This window comes from Rattus rattus, chromosome 3, assembly GCF_011064425.1.
Source record: "Rattus rattus isolate New Zealand chromosome 3, Rrattus_CSIRO_v1, whole genome shotgun sequence".
NCBI classification, from domain to species: Eukaryota; Metazoa; Chordata; class Mammalia; order Rodentia; family Muridae; genus Rattus; species Rattus rattus.
Window position 1 is genome coordinate 60,833,724 of NC_046156.1, and position 12,685 is coordinate 60,846,408.

The 12,685-nt window shown below is 52.0% G+C and overlaps 6 non-coding genes across 6 annotated transcripts; 3 read left to right on the plus strand and 3 right to left on the minus strand.

Annotated features, from left to right (window-relative positions):
• Positions 1–213: 213 nt before the first annotated feature.
• Positions 214–378, plus strand: LOC116897391. The gene has a single exon (XR_004387435.1). It is a non-coding gene; the product is annotated as a U1 spliceosomal RNA (small nuclear RNA).
• An 837-nt stretch (positions 379–1,215) lies between these two features.
• On the plus strand, positions 1,216–1,289 carry Trnan-guu. Its single transcript has one exon. It is a non-coding gene; the product is annotated as a tRNA-Asn (tRNA).
• An 897-nt stretch (positions 1,290–2,186) lies between these two features.
• Trnah-gug lies at positions 2,187–2,258 on the plus strand. Its single transcript has one exon. It is a non-coding gene; the product is annotated as a tRNA-His (tRNA).
• Positions 2,259–4,715: 2,457 nt separating this feature from the next.
• Trnah-gug lies at positions 4,716–4,787 on the minus strand. The gene has a single exon. It is a non-coding gene; the product is annotated as a tRNA-His (tRNA).
• Positions 4,788–5,689: 902 nt separating this feature from the next.
• Positions 5,690–5,763, minus strand: Trnan-guu. The gene has a single exon. It is a non-coding gene; the product is annotated as a tRNA-Asn (tRNA).
• An 835-nt stretch (positions 5,764–6,598) lies between these two features.
• On the minus strand, positions 6,599–6,763 carry LOC116897403. Its single transcript, XR_004387446.1, has one exon. It is a non-coding gene; the product is annotated as a U1 spliceosomal RNA (small nuclear RNA).
• Between the last annotated feature and the right edge of the window lie 5,922 nt (positions 6,764–12,685).

Genomic DNA, 12,685 nt, shown 5'->3' on the forward strand with positions numbered 1-12,685 from the left:
GAGGGTCGCGCAGAGGCCGCCGCGCCCTCAGCCACAGGGGGAAACGCGAGGGATTTCGCCGCGCAGTGGGAGAGAGCACGGGTCCCCGGGTGTGAGCGGAGCGCGGGGACCGAGTGTGGGACGCGGGAGGCCGGCGATCGGACGGCGCGAAGTGACCGTGCGTTAAGAGTGGAGGGGCGGCGGCCGTGAGTCGGGGCTGTGCGCTGGGAGAGCATACTTACCTGGCAGGGGAGATACCATGATCACGAAGGTGGTTTTCCCAGGGCGAGGCTTATCCATTGCACTCCGGATGTGCTGACCCCTGCGATTTCCCCAAATGCGGGAAACTCGACTGCATAATTTGTGGTAGTGGGGGAGCTGCGTTCGCGCGCTCCCCTGGCTTTTCCTGTAACCAAAAGTAGAAAAACCTCCGTCGCGGCCTTAGTGGTCCTTTATCTCAGCTTTAAGGTAGGGCATACTTATGTTTAAGTACTCTCTTAGACCTTTTTCACTTTCCCCTGCCAAGCCTCCAGATGATCCTTCCTTAGAAAGTATGCAGAAGGGGCTGTTTGTTGGTCCAGAGAATTAAGGACGTGACCTTAACACGCAACAGGCCTGCACACCACTTTTCAATACGTGTTTTAAATCTGATAATTGAGTCACCGGTGCCTCATGGTCTTCTAGGTGAAGACAAACGGTCGCTAGGAAGCAATTTTCTTCCTTTGCCCATTGCTTTTTGCCTTTTTTTTTTTTTTTTTTTTTTTTAATACAACCTCCTGGTTTGTTGCTTTCCCTAACATAATTGGCTTCAAGCTGCACCGGCTCGGTTCCAAACGCTCGAATCTCTCATTAGCCAACGTTCTTTGGATATGCTTTGGAGGCGGGGGCGCCTCCTCTGGTACCCCGCCCTCCGCTCCCCGCCCGTCGCCGGTGCCTCTCCACTCCGGGTCGTGTCCCTCCATCTCCCGGAGCACCCGCACCGCACCCGACGCGGACCGCGCGGAGGCTCTAACACACGCCCTGGGGTGACCAGCCCCTCGCGCGTCCGTGCCCCGCCAGCGTGGGATCCCCATGGGACCCCGATCCCCGGGTGGCGGCGGAATCCCAGCGTCCGGGAGGCGCCGGCTGCACGAGGCCACGGGGCCACGGGGCCCGCGGTCCTCGCAGTCCTCGCAGGTGTGGCCGCCGCGGTGACGCACGCCTGAACAAGGAACCGACGTTGAGACCTTCAACACCGTCTCTGTGGCGCAATCGGTTAGCGCGTTCGGCTGTTAACCGAAAGGTTGGTGGTTCGAGCCCACCCAGGGACGACGGCACCTAAGCCTTAGGCTTTTAACAGCCTTCTTAGTAAAGTGACTCGGAAACCTGGAAGGTTCATTCCCTACTCCCTACTCAGTCCGAAAACCCATGGGACTTTAAGCGAGCAAGGACTTGGCTCTACCTTGCGACACTGCCGGTCAGTTCTTTTGCGGCCTTACCCCTAGCAGGCGAGGAAAAAGCCCCACTTTTGTTGTTTGTTTTGCAAGGGAAGAACCTTCCAAAGGAAGGAACAACAAACCGCGCCTGCTGTCTGTCCTTGGCGTATTTGGGAGTGGGTAGAGTGGCACTCCTTTCTTAATAAAAGAAAAGTATCGACAAGTCGCCAGGTTTTATTGAAACACGGGTAAACGCTCTAGTGGGACCGTTTGCTCCATCCTGCAGCAACTTTACACCACTGGCTTGCTCCGTGGACCGCTGGTTTGACCCCCCAGCTCTTTGGCAGGACCCCATAGCAGTTCACCCCCTCCCGAGGTGCCCCCGGCCACCGCGGAGAGGAGGGCGATGGAAGCCTATCGCGGGCTTGGGGAAAACAGCTAAAGGTCTCCTACTGCGCCTGCGAGAATGGCCTCGACCCACGGACTTCACCCTCACCGTCCAACTGAGGCACTGGCACGTGCACTCGGCGCCGCTCCCAACGCAGCCGGCACCAACCACTGGTGCGGGACGACAGGCGGGTCTGAAGCGGGCAGAGACTGGCCTGCGCTCCGCCCGGGCCGGCTGGCGGGCTGGCGGGCTGGCGGGCGGGCCCGCAGCTCAGTCCCGGCGTCGGTGCCCAGCGGTGAGCGGACGCCCAGGGCAGCGCAGGACCGGGCGGGACTGGGCTGAAGCTCGGCCAAAAGCGCCAGCGCCGTAAGAGAGCAGACCGCACACCGCCGGGCGCGTGGCTCGCCGTGATCGTATAGTGGTTAGTACTCTGCGTTGTGGCCGCAGCAACCTCGGTTCGAATCCGAGTCACGGCACGTCGTTCTTCTTGCTCCATGTACTGCTTTCTTGCCTCCTGTTTGTAGGAACCCTGCATTCCCTGCTTGCCCTACACCTAATTAACGTCCTTGCCACTGACTCCAGGCTCCCTTCTTCAAGGTCCCTCTACCGCTGACTTGGAGGAACCCAAGAAAAAGCAGGGTTGGTGCTGTTCCCTTTGAGGAACGTCCCAACCCCCATCACCTTAATATATTATGCTAATATTTCTATGTGGTATTTTCTCTTAGAAATACACTTGCTTTATAAGGTCTCATTGTCCTCCCCTCCCTCTTCCTTATCATCCTCCCCCTCTCTTCATCTTTTTTCAACTTTTTTTTTCTTTTCTTTTCTTTTTTTTTTTTTTTCTTTTCTTTTTTTCGGAGCTGGGGACCGAACCCGGGGCCTTGCGCTTCTTAGGCAAACGCTCTACCACTGAGCTAAATCCCCAACCCTTTTTTTCAACTTTTTATTGATTTTCGTGAATTTCGAATCATACACCCCAATCCCACTCATGTCACAGTGGGACCTCATGTGTCCTGAGTTCAGAAATCTTTACTTGCAAATGTGCTTTGCAATGAGTCATAGGTCTAATTCCTGGAGCTCTCATTTGAGGCCTCTGTCTTCTGTCACAGCTCATTGTGACTCCTCCGGGCTATCCTGTTTAATTGAAATGCTGCAGTTTTATATCGAAAGAACCTCCCCTTTCATGTTCTCCAAGAGTTCAGTGATGATGTAGTTTGGTGTGGGCCAACTCCGTGGAATCATATATTTGGGTAGTAGCTGAGGTGGTCCATCCGCAGGCCCTCCAGCATCTGCACCACCAGAGTCAGCTCTCCATCACTACTCAGAGTAGGCCACTCAGTGCTACCACCGGGAGAAGGCAGGGTCACCTCTCCTACACTCAAGCCCTTGGGACCAGCTTTCCGGGGCACCCATGCCTCCAAAGTCAGCTTCATTGTGTTGCCCAGTTCTTCAGCCCATTAGGGTCCACTCTCCCAATTGCTGCAGCAGGCAAAAGGCTGGGGCCTGGCTCACCTGTGTCTTCACCATCAGGGCAAATTCCATGTGTTGCCAGGTCAGGTGCGGGGCAGCTGTCTAGAGAGCTGCAGTCAGTAACCGGCAGGACTACTACTAACTTGCTCTGATGACCTCGGATCGAGTTCTTAATACTGCACGTGGCACGTGGTGGGAGTTGTTTTTCGTTCTTTTTGTTTAATTTTTTTAAGAGTAAAATTTTTATTGTCTACATGCTGAATAGTCACTAGAAATCAAAATCCATTTTAATTAAGCAATAAGATTACAATTTTTATATAATATTGTCTAATCTAATCAACAAAAGATAATTAGAATATTTCCCCTCAAATATATGCTATTGTATATATTATATAAATGTATATTAAAAAAATATGTATATTTTTTTCCTGGTCAAAAAGCTCTGAAAAGCATGGGCCCCAACCTCCCATGATCCATTCTTCAGAGTCCCAATGTGAAGTGAGAGAAAGACACACTTAACAATAGCTTCTTCTCATTAGCGTGCAAGATGGCAGGACTGAGACTAATTATATCTAGAAATAGATGATGACTCTACTTGAAACACTTTTATTAGTTGAGTTACAGAATAAATAATAATTGACAGGCGATTTGAAGACTCATTTAAAAGTGGTGGAATAATCCCACAGTATAAAGGACAGGAGTTGAAGAGTCTGCTTGACAGACATGCAGAAAACCGACTTGCTAGTCAATGGCTTTTTAAAAGATTTATTTGTTTGTTTGTTTGTTTGTTTACTTATTTATTTATTTAATGTATGTGAATACACTGTCTCTTTCTACAGACACACCGGAAAAGGGCATCGGATCCCACTAAAGATGGTTGTGAGCCACCATGTGGTTGCTGGAAATTGAACTCAAGACCTTTGGAAGACCGGTCAGTGCCTCTGTTTCCTAGTGGTAGGATTAAGTCATAATTGAGAAACAAATTTTAAAAGTTAGTTTTTAGAAGACTTTGTATTTGTTTCATTAAAGACCCAAAAATATAAAACCACATAGAGGAAACTCCCCTCCAATTGCAGCGATGAAGACCAAGACTGGGGACACTAGTGTTGCTTAAGGAGAAAGGAGGCTTAGTATGCTCTAGGTCTTAGGCACGCGAAGAAAAAGCCCTGACCGAGAAAACAAGAAAGGCAGACTGGCAAAATTTAAGTACATAAGGGGCAGCATGGCTGGCTGACGATGAAGACTCGGAGCTGCAAAGTGTAATAACAACAATAACATCAACAATAGGAACAACCCCAACCCTGCTTTTTCTTGGGTTCCTCCAAGTCAGCGGTAGAGGGACCTTGAAGAAGGGAGCCTGGAGTCAGTGGCAAGGACGTTAATTAGGTGTAGGGCAAGCAGGGAATGCAGGGTTCCTACAAACAGGAGGCAAGAAAGCAGTACATGGAGCAAGAAGAACGACGTGCCGTGACTCGGATTCGAACCGAGGTTGCTGCGGCCACAACGCAGAGTACTAACCACTATACGATCACGGCGAGCCACGCGCCCGGCGGTGTGCGGTCTGCTCTCTTACGGCGCTGGCGCTTTTGGCCGAGCTTCAGCCCAGTCCCGCCCGGTCCTGCGCTGCCCTGGGCGTCCGCTCACCGCTGGGCACCGACGCCGGGACTGAGCTGCGGGCCCGCCCGCCAGCCCGCCAGCCCGCCAGCCGGCCCGGGCGGAGCGCAGGCCAGTCTCTGCCCGCTTCAGACCCGCCTGTCGTCCCGCACCAGTGGTTGGTGCCGGCTGCGTTGGGAGCGGCGCCGAGTGCACGTGCCAGTGCCTCAGTTGGACGGTGAGGGTGAAGTCCGTGGGTCGAGGCCATTCTCGCAGGCGCAGTAGGAGACCTTTAGCTGTTTTCCCCAAGCCCGCGATAGGCTTCCATCGCCCTCCTCTCCGCGGTGGCCGGGGGCACCTCGGGAGGGGGTGAACTGCTATGGGGTCCTGCCAAAGAGCTGGGGGGTCAAACCAGCGGTCCACGGAGCAAGCCAGTGGTGTAAAGTTGCTGCAGGATGGAGCAAACGGTCCCACTAGAGCGTTTACCCGTGTTTCAATAAAACCTGGCGACTTGTCGATACTTTTCTTTTATTAAGAAAGGAGTGCCACTCTACCCACTCCCAAATACGCCAAGGACAGACAGCAGGCGGGGTTTGTTGTTCCTTCCTTTGGAAGGTTCTTCTCCTTGCAAAACAAACAACAAAAAGTGGGGCTTTTTCCTCGCCTGCTAGGGGTAAGGCCGCAAAAGAACTGACCGGCAGTGTCGCAAGGTAGAGCCAAGTCCTTGCTCGCTTAAAGTCCCATGGGTTTTCGGGACTGAGTAGGGAGTAGGGAATGTGAACCTTCCAGGTTTCCGAGTCACTTTACTAAGAAGGCTGTTAAAAGCCTAAGGCTTAGGTGCCGTCGTCCCTGGGTGGGCTCGAACCACCAACCTTTCGGTTAACAGCCGAACGCGCTAACCGATTGCGCCACAGAGACGGTGTTGAAGGTCTCAACGTCGGTTCCTTGTTCAGGCGTGCGTCACCGCGGCGGCCACACCTGCGAGGACTGCGAGGACCGCGGGCCCCGTGGCCCCGTGGCCTCGTGCAGCCGGCGCCTCCCGGACGCTGGGATTCCGCCGCCACCCGGGGATCGGGGTCCCATGGGGATCCCACGCTGGCGGGGCACGGACGCGCGAGGGGCTGGTCACCCCAGGGCGTGTGTTAGAGCCTCCGCGCGGTCCGCGTCGGGTGCAGTGCAGGTGCTCCGGGAGATGGAGGACACGACCCGGGTGGAGAGGCACCGGCGACGGGCGGGGAGCGGAGGGCGGGGTACCAGAGGAGGCGCCCCGCCTCCAAAGCATATCAAAGAACGTTGGCTAATGAGAGATTCGAGCGTTTGGAACCGAGCCGGTGCAGCTTGAAGCCAATTATGTTAGGAAAGCAACAAACTCAGGAGGTTGTATTAAAAAAAAAAAAAAAAAAAAAAAAAAAGGCAAAAGCAATGGGCAAAGGAAGAAAATTGCTTCCTAGCGACCGTTTGTCTTCACCTAGAAGACCATGAGGCACCGGTGACTCAATTATCAGATTTAAAACACGTATTGAAAAGTGGTGTGCAGGCCTGTTGCGTGTTAAGGTCACGTCCTTAATTCTCTGGACCAACAAACAGCCCCTTCTGCATACTTTCTAAGGAAGGATCATCTGGAGGCTTGGCAGGGGAAAGTGAAAAAGGTCTAAGAGAGTACTTAAACATAAGTATGCCCTACCTTAAAGCTGAGATAAAGGACCACTAAGGCCGCGACGGAGGTTTTTCTACTTTTGGTTACAGGAAAAGCCAGGGGAGCGCGCGAACGCAGCTCCCCCACTACCACAAATTATGCAGTCGAGTTTCCCGCATTTGGGGAAATCGCAGGGGTCAGCACATCCGGAGTGCAATGGATAAGCCTCGCCCTGGGAAAACCACCTTCGTGATCATGGTATCTCCCCTGCCAGGTAAGTATGCTCTCCCAGCGCACAGCCCCGACTCACGGCCGCCGCCCCTCCACTCTTAACGCACGGTCACTTCGCGCCGTCCGATCGCCGGCCTCCCGCGTCCCACACTCGGTCCCCGCGCTCCGCTCACACCCGGGGACCCGTGCTCTCTCCCACTGCGCGGCGAAATCCCTCGCGTTTCCCCCTGTGGCTGAGGGCGCGGCGGCCTCTGCGCGACCCTCATCTGCATAAACCACGCCCCCACCAAGCGCCCAACGGTGACATCACGTCCCTACCTCTCGCCGCCCGCTCGGGGGGCCTGTCGAACTTTCTCCTTTGCGCGGTGCTGGAGCGTTGAAGGACCAGAGACGAATCATCTTGCATCCTCTCTTACCGCTAACTGGTTGCCCACCTCTAGGTCCCAGCATCCTTGGGACTGATCGATCGTGTTGGGTATGGACCGACCGTCGCCCGTCTTCTCCAAGTCGGAGAGGGTCGTCAGGCAGCACGGCAGCCAGCCCCTCCGCAGAGGTCTCCCCGCGCTGCACCAACCTGCCTGACGCCTGTCTCCGCCGCTGTAGTTTACAAGGCTCTTGGTTTACTTACCTGTGTTTTTCTGTGTTCTCTTCTCTTCTTCAGAAACATCGCGAAACTGACACTGAGTTGGGACGTGGTCCGTGGGGTCACCCAAGTCTGTCTGGGTTCCTGGTCCCCTCTCTGGACCGCCTCAGGCTCTTGCCTGTATGTGGTGCAATTGTGGCCAGCATGGGCCATTGAGAATGGGAAGCAGACAGTGGTAGAGCGCTTGCCTAGGAAGCGCAAGGCCCTGGGTTCGGTCCCCAGCTCCGAAAAAAAAAGAACCAAAAAAAAAAAAAAAAAAAGAGAATGGGAAGCAGAGGCAAGTGGATTTCTGGGACTTTGAGGCCAGCCTGGTCTACACAGTGAGTTCCAGGCTGGCCAGGCCTACAAAGTGACAGACCCTGTCTCAAAAAGTTCTAAAAACAATACGGAACAAAAGGAAACTCTATTGTTATGCGATTTCATCTGTAATGTGACTTTCTCCTTACTCCTCACACTAAAATTCAGCATAACACTGGGACAGTCCGGTGGAGAAAGTCATTAACAGAGAGGCAAGTGGATTTGCGTGAGGAGTTTGAGGCCAGCCTGGTCTATATAGTTAGTTCCAGGCTGGCCAGAAGAAATACACTCAGTGGGGTTTTAAAAATAAATAAAATTTTTGGTTGATTACAGTATCCTTTCTCTCATCTGCTGCTTCTTCCCTCCTTAAAAACAAAACACGGATTTCTTTGACACGTGTGTGTGTGTGTGTGTGTGTGTGTGTGTGTGTGTGTGTGTGTGTGTGTGTGTGTGTGTGGTACTATTACCGGTGGTTGGCCAATGCAAATGCCTCCTGAGGCCAGAGGCCTGAGGTCCCTTGGAGCTGGAATTACGGGTGATTGTGGGCTGCCTGGTGTAGGCGCCAGCAGCTGAACTTCCTCTCTGACCCATCAGCCCCTTGTCTTTGTCTGCACCGCTCTGTGTTCTTGATGTACAAAGCACAATGCTTCTCCAGCCAGGGGAACTGAGGAACAAGGCTGAGTGCTGGCCGGGATCCCTGTGATCCTGGAGTGCTGGTGCTCGGATGGTACCAGTTGGCAGCCGGGCCGTCTGGGGCTATGTCCGCTGCAGAAGTTGCTCTCATCGACCACCTTTGTGTTTGGGTTTCATCCTTGTGACTACTAGGCAAACATTAAAAAAAAATAAAATGAGATGAGATCCCCCTACCTGGGAGGCAGAGGCAGGTGGAGCTCTGTGAGTCCGAGGCCTGCCTGGTCTACATAGTGAGACCCCGCCAGATGCATATAGTGAGACCCTGTCTCGACGAACAAACAAACAAGGAAAAGCTGTACCCCGGCTCCCGGTGTTCAGTCTAGCGTCCTGAAGGATGCCTAGGTGGAGGAGAGAGAGGGATGGTCTGGGCACACTCTCAATCCCTGGCCATGTAAGGCATGGAAGGGAAGGGCAGAGGGAGAGGTCTCCTCAGATCTCCCGGGGACGTCTGCCCACAGCTTCCAAGGAAGAGAGGAGAGTTCGGCAGCGTGTTGTAATTATCTCCTATCTGGACGCTCAGCTGCTACGGGTGGAGGTCTGAGTCCCGAGTGCTCGGACTCCAGTTTCTAGATGTTCGTGTTTCGGAAAAACAAAGTGCACTAGGGGCACGGGCTATCACTAGAACTGAGACATGTTCACCTAGAAAGGAAAGGCAGAGGACCACGGCTCTGGCCCTTCTCCGTCATTTACATAGCATCTTCTTCTTCCCTTTGTGTATCATGGGTTCTCCTCGCCCATGTTCTTTATTGTATGTAGCCTGGTGCAGAGATATATTCTATATTCTCTCTCTCTCTCTCTCTCTCTCTCTCTCTCTCTGATATCTGTGAAAAACAGGAGGTGAGGCCCCCAAAGAGCACAGAAGGAGCCCCTTTCTCACAACAGCTGGAAAAAGAGGAAGAAATGGGGGGAGTGGACCAATTCTGATGCTTGCGGAGTAGCTCACCGGAGACAGCGTGCTTCCTACTCTGTGAGCCCCTCTGTGGCTTCAAGTCTCGGGCCCTTCTTTCTGGAAGCATTCTCCTTGCCCTGGTCTCAGAAAGGAGGCTGAAGTCAGCTGGATGTGGTAGCTCATGCGTCGAATCCTGACCGTTGGGAGACTGAGGCAGGAGGACCACAGCAACTTCAGTGCTGTACCACACAACGATCTGAAGATAGCCTGGGCTACAGTCCTGGGGGAAACAAAGGAAATCAGTGACCCGTGCAGTGCTAGTAGTGAGGACTGTCCATCTGTGGGTGAGGTAGTCTTCCCGGCTCCAAGACCTGTCTGATCTGTTCCAGGGGGGGTAGAGAGAGAGTGGTTCTTCCATCCTCTCCCACATGGCACACAGCACAACACCCACTGTTGTGTTAGCTGAGGTGTATCGTTCTTACACTGTGGTCAAGACCAAAATCAGGAGTGGGGCCATCGCTCAAAGATAGAGCAGGTGCTCCATGAGTCCTGGGCATTAGGAGAGCTGCCTAGTGTGGTTACAAGTGTGTGTGTACACACATACACACAGGCATGCATACCACACACACATGCACACATAACACACACACATGCACACACACACACATGCACACACATGCACACCACGAAAGCACCAAATGAAGGACTGATAACCACAGCAACAGGAACCGATTAAAAATACATAAAAGTGATGTGGCAGGAGGGAGAGGGCAGAAAGAGGGCATACATACATTCATTCATGTTACCACTAAAGAAAGACTTAGGTTGGACCGAATGGCTTGGGCCTTTAAGCACTCCAGAGGTTGAAGTAAGAGGCCGGAGGCAGAGGCAGGCACATTTCTGTGAGTTCTGAATACAAAGGGGCACAGTAAAGAAACTGGCATGACGGCCTCTCCATGGTATGGTTAGGAGGAAGGTTTTTATTGTAGGTAAAAAAGAGAAAATAGGGTGGTTTTCTGTCGGCGCCAGCACCGACATGGTACCGAGAGTCGGGCGAAAGCCTACGGGATGAAAGAAACACACACACACACACACACACACACACACACACACACACACACACACACGTTATCGCGTTAAGCCAGGAGAGGAAGAGAGAGAGAGAGAGAGAGAGAGAGAGGAAGAGAGAGGAAGAGAGAGGAAGAGAGAGGAAGGAAGAGCAGAAGAGGAGAAGATCGGAAGAGTGAGGAGTGAGTTAGAGCCTCCTGTAGCTTTATTCACCACTTATATACCCAAGTTCTCCAGGTAGAAAATAACTGGGAAGCACAGTGGGAAACCCTGGCTCGTGACTACCTGGCTCAGGACTTCGGTAACAAAAGACCGACTACAAGACCTGAATTAATTAGGGAGAAATCCGAGAAGACCAGCCTAAATCTCAAGGATAAAGGCTGAGGAAGTAAAAGGCAGAAGTAAATTGACCACCACCCAGGTGTGGTCCAGGTGTGTCAGTTCCACATGCATCAGCCGGGCTCAGCAGAGGTCATGCAGTGGAGACACCGGGGGTTTACTACTTCGTCTTTTCTTCCTGTGCCGTAAATACACGGGAGAGGCCTCTGTCCAACAATCCCATGACTTTATGGCAGTAATCTTAATTGTGGCCTTACAGTTACAAAGAGGCCAGGCCCAAATCCAATATGGCTCACTACAGTTTTCGATTTTTGGCATTCAGTAGTCGCGGTTGGTGGGCAACAACTGAGCTAAGACACTGCGGAATCTGCTGGCCTTCGTCAGACTGCCCAGAGGACCATCAGCACCACTTCCCGAAGGCACTTTGAAAACAAAGTTCCAGAGAAACAAAAGCTGTTTCAGGAGGATAATGGGATGCGAGTTCATCTGAAAGGCGGGGCGTCTGATGCCCTCCTCTACAGAGCCACAATGGCTCCGACAGTTGGTGGAACAGCGTATGCCATCTATGTGTTAGCTATGGCTTCATTTCCCAAGAAGCAGAACTGACGTCGTCATCCCAGTCTCCACATGGTTCAGTTTCATTCACTGCGCGATGGACCAGGAACCTGATGAGTAACTGAACTCTTCTTTAGGGATCAATATTTACTGATGTATATTAACTGCCACCAATAAAGCAGTCCTTAACCGAGAGAGAGAGAGAGAGAGAGAGAGAGAGAGAGAGAGAGAGAGAGAGAGAGAGAGAGAGAGAGAGAGAATATCCAGATATATATGCAGGGGTGAAAGCAATTTACTGTAAGATCCTGAGTGTGGACCACTTTTTTCAATATCTAAACAGTTAAACAGTTATGTATTTTACTTTCAGTGAAATAAGCTTTAATAGTTGTTCGCTAGCATAGAAACTGTGGGAAAGGGCTGGAGAGATGGCTCAGCGGTTAAGAGCACTGGCTGCTCTCCCAGAGATCCTGAGTTCAATTCCCAGCAACCACATGGTGGCTCACAACCATCTGTAATGGGATCCGATACCCTCTTCTGGTGTGTCTGAAGACAGCTACAGTGTACTGATATATAATAAATAAATAAATAAATAAAAAACTTAAAAAAAAAAAGAAACTGTGGGAAAGGTCATCCTGACACCGTGTGCCCCAAAGGTGCTAAGATGAGAGTCTCAAAGGAAAGACCCAATCCAAGACTGTCCTTGTAAAGAGGGACGTATTTTGGGGCACACCTGAGACTGGACACCGGCTGCCTCACCCTATGTCATGATTTAAAAGAGCAGCCCCTGCTGGCTTCTTGCTGTCCCTTTTGTAGGAGATAAGATGTTGACAGGGGCGAGAGGGTGGGCTGTTATACATCATTAGAATGATCCAGAGGAAGGGGAGGAACGTGGGTATTGTTACGTGAATGGGTTGTGAGCAGTTTACATCAGAGCTAAGAAACGGGACTTCTCTTTATTTTCACATAATAGTTTATTAATTATTTGACAATCTCATGTTATATACTCTTATCCCCCTTACCTCCCTGTCCTCCCATGTCTGCTCCCCACCCCTGTAACCCCCCCCAAATGATAGGAAAAGAAAAAAGAGTCCATTTTATATTGTCCATGTGCTCACTGGAACATGGTCAGAGTCCTAGTGGCCAAGCCTTGCCTCCCAAGGGAAGCTGAGTTCTCTACCTGCACCCGAGTCAGAAGCCATCGATCCTGAAGTGCTATAATTTGGACACACCCCCCCCCACCCAATCACAATTTTAAAAAAAAATCTCCTTGATGCCTCCTGTCTAGGCTGTCACCTTTGAGGTGGGGTGTAGGTAGGGGCTGTCACAGAAGCCTTTCATGTCCTTTGTCTACTGTGAATCTGTGGTCATCCAGACCATTGCAAATGTAGCTTCTTTGACTTTCGCAGTCAGCAGAAGCATGGATCCTAGGCTTCCCCATGGCTTCTGGCAACAGCACAGACCATGAACATCCACTTGGTCTCTGGCATCA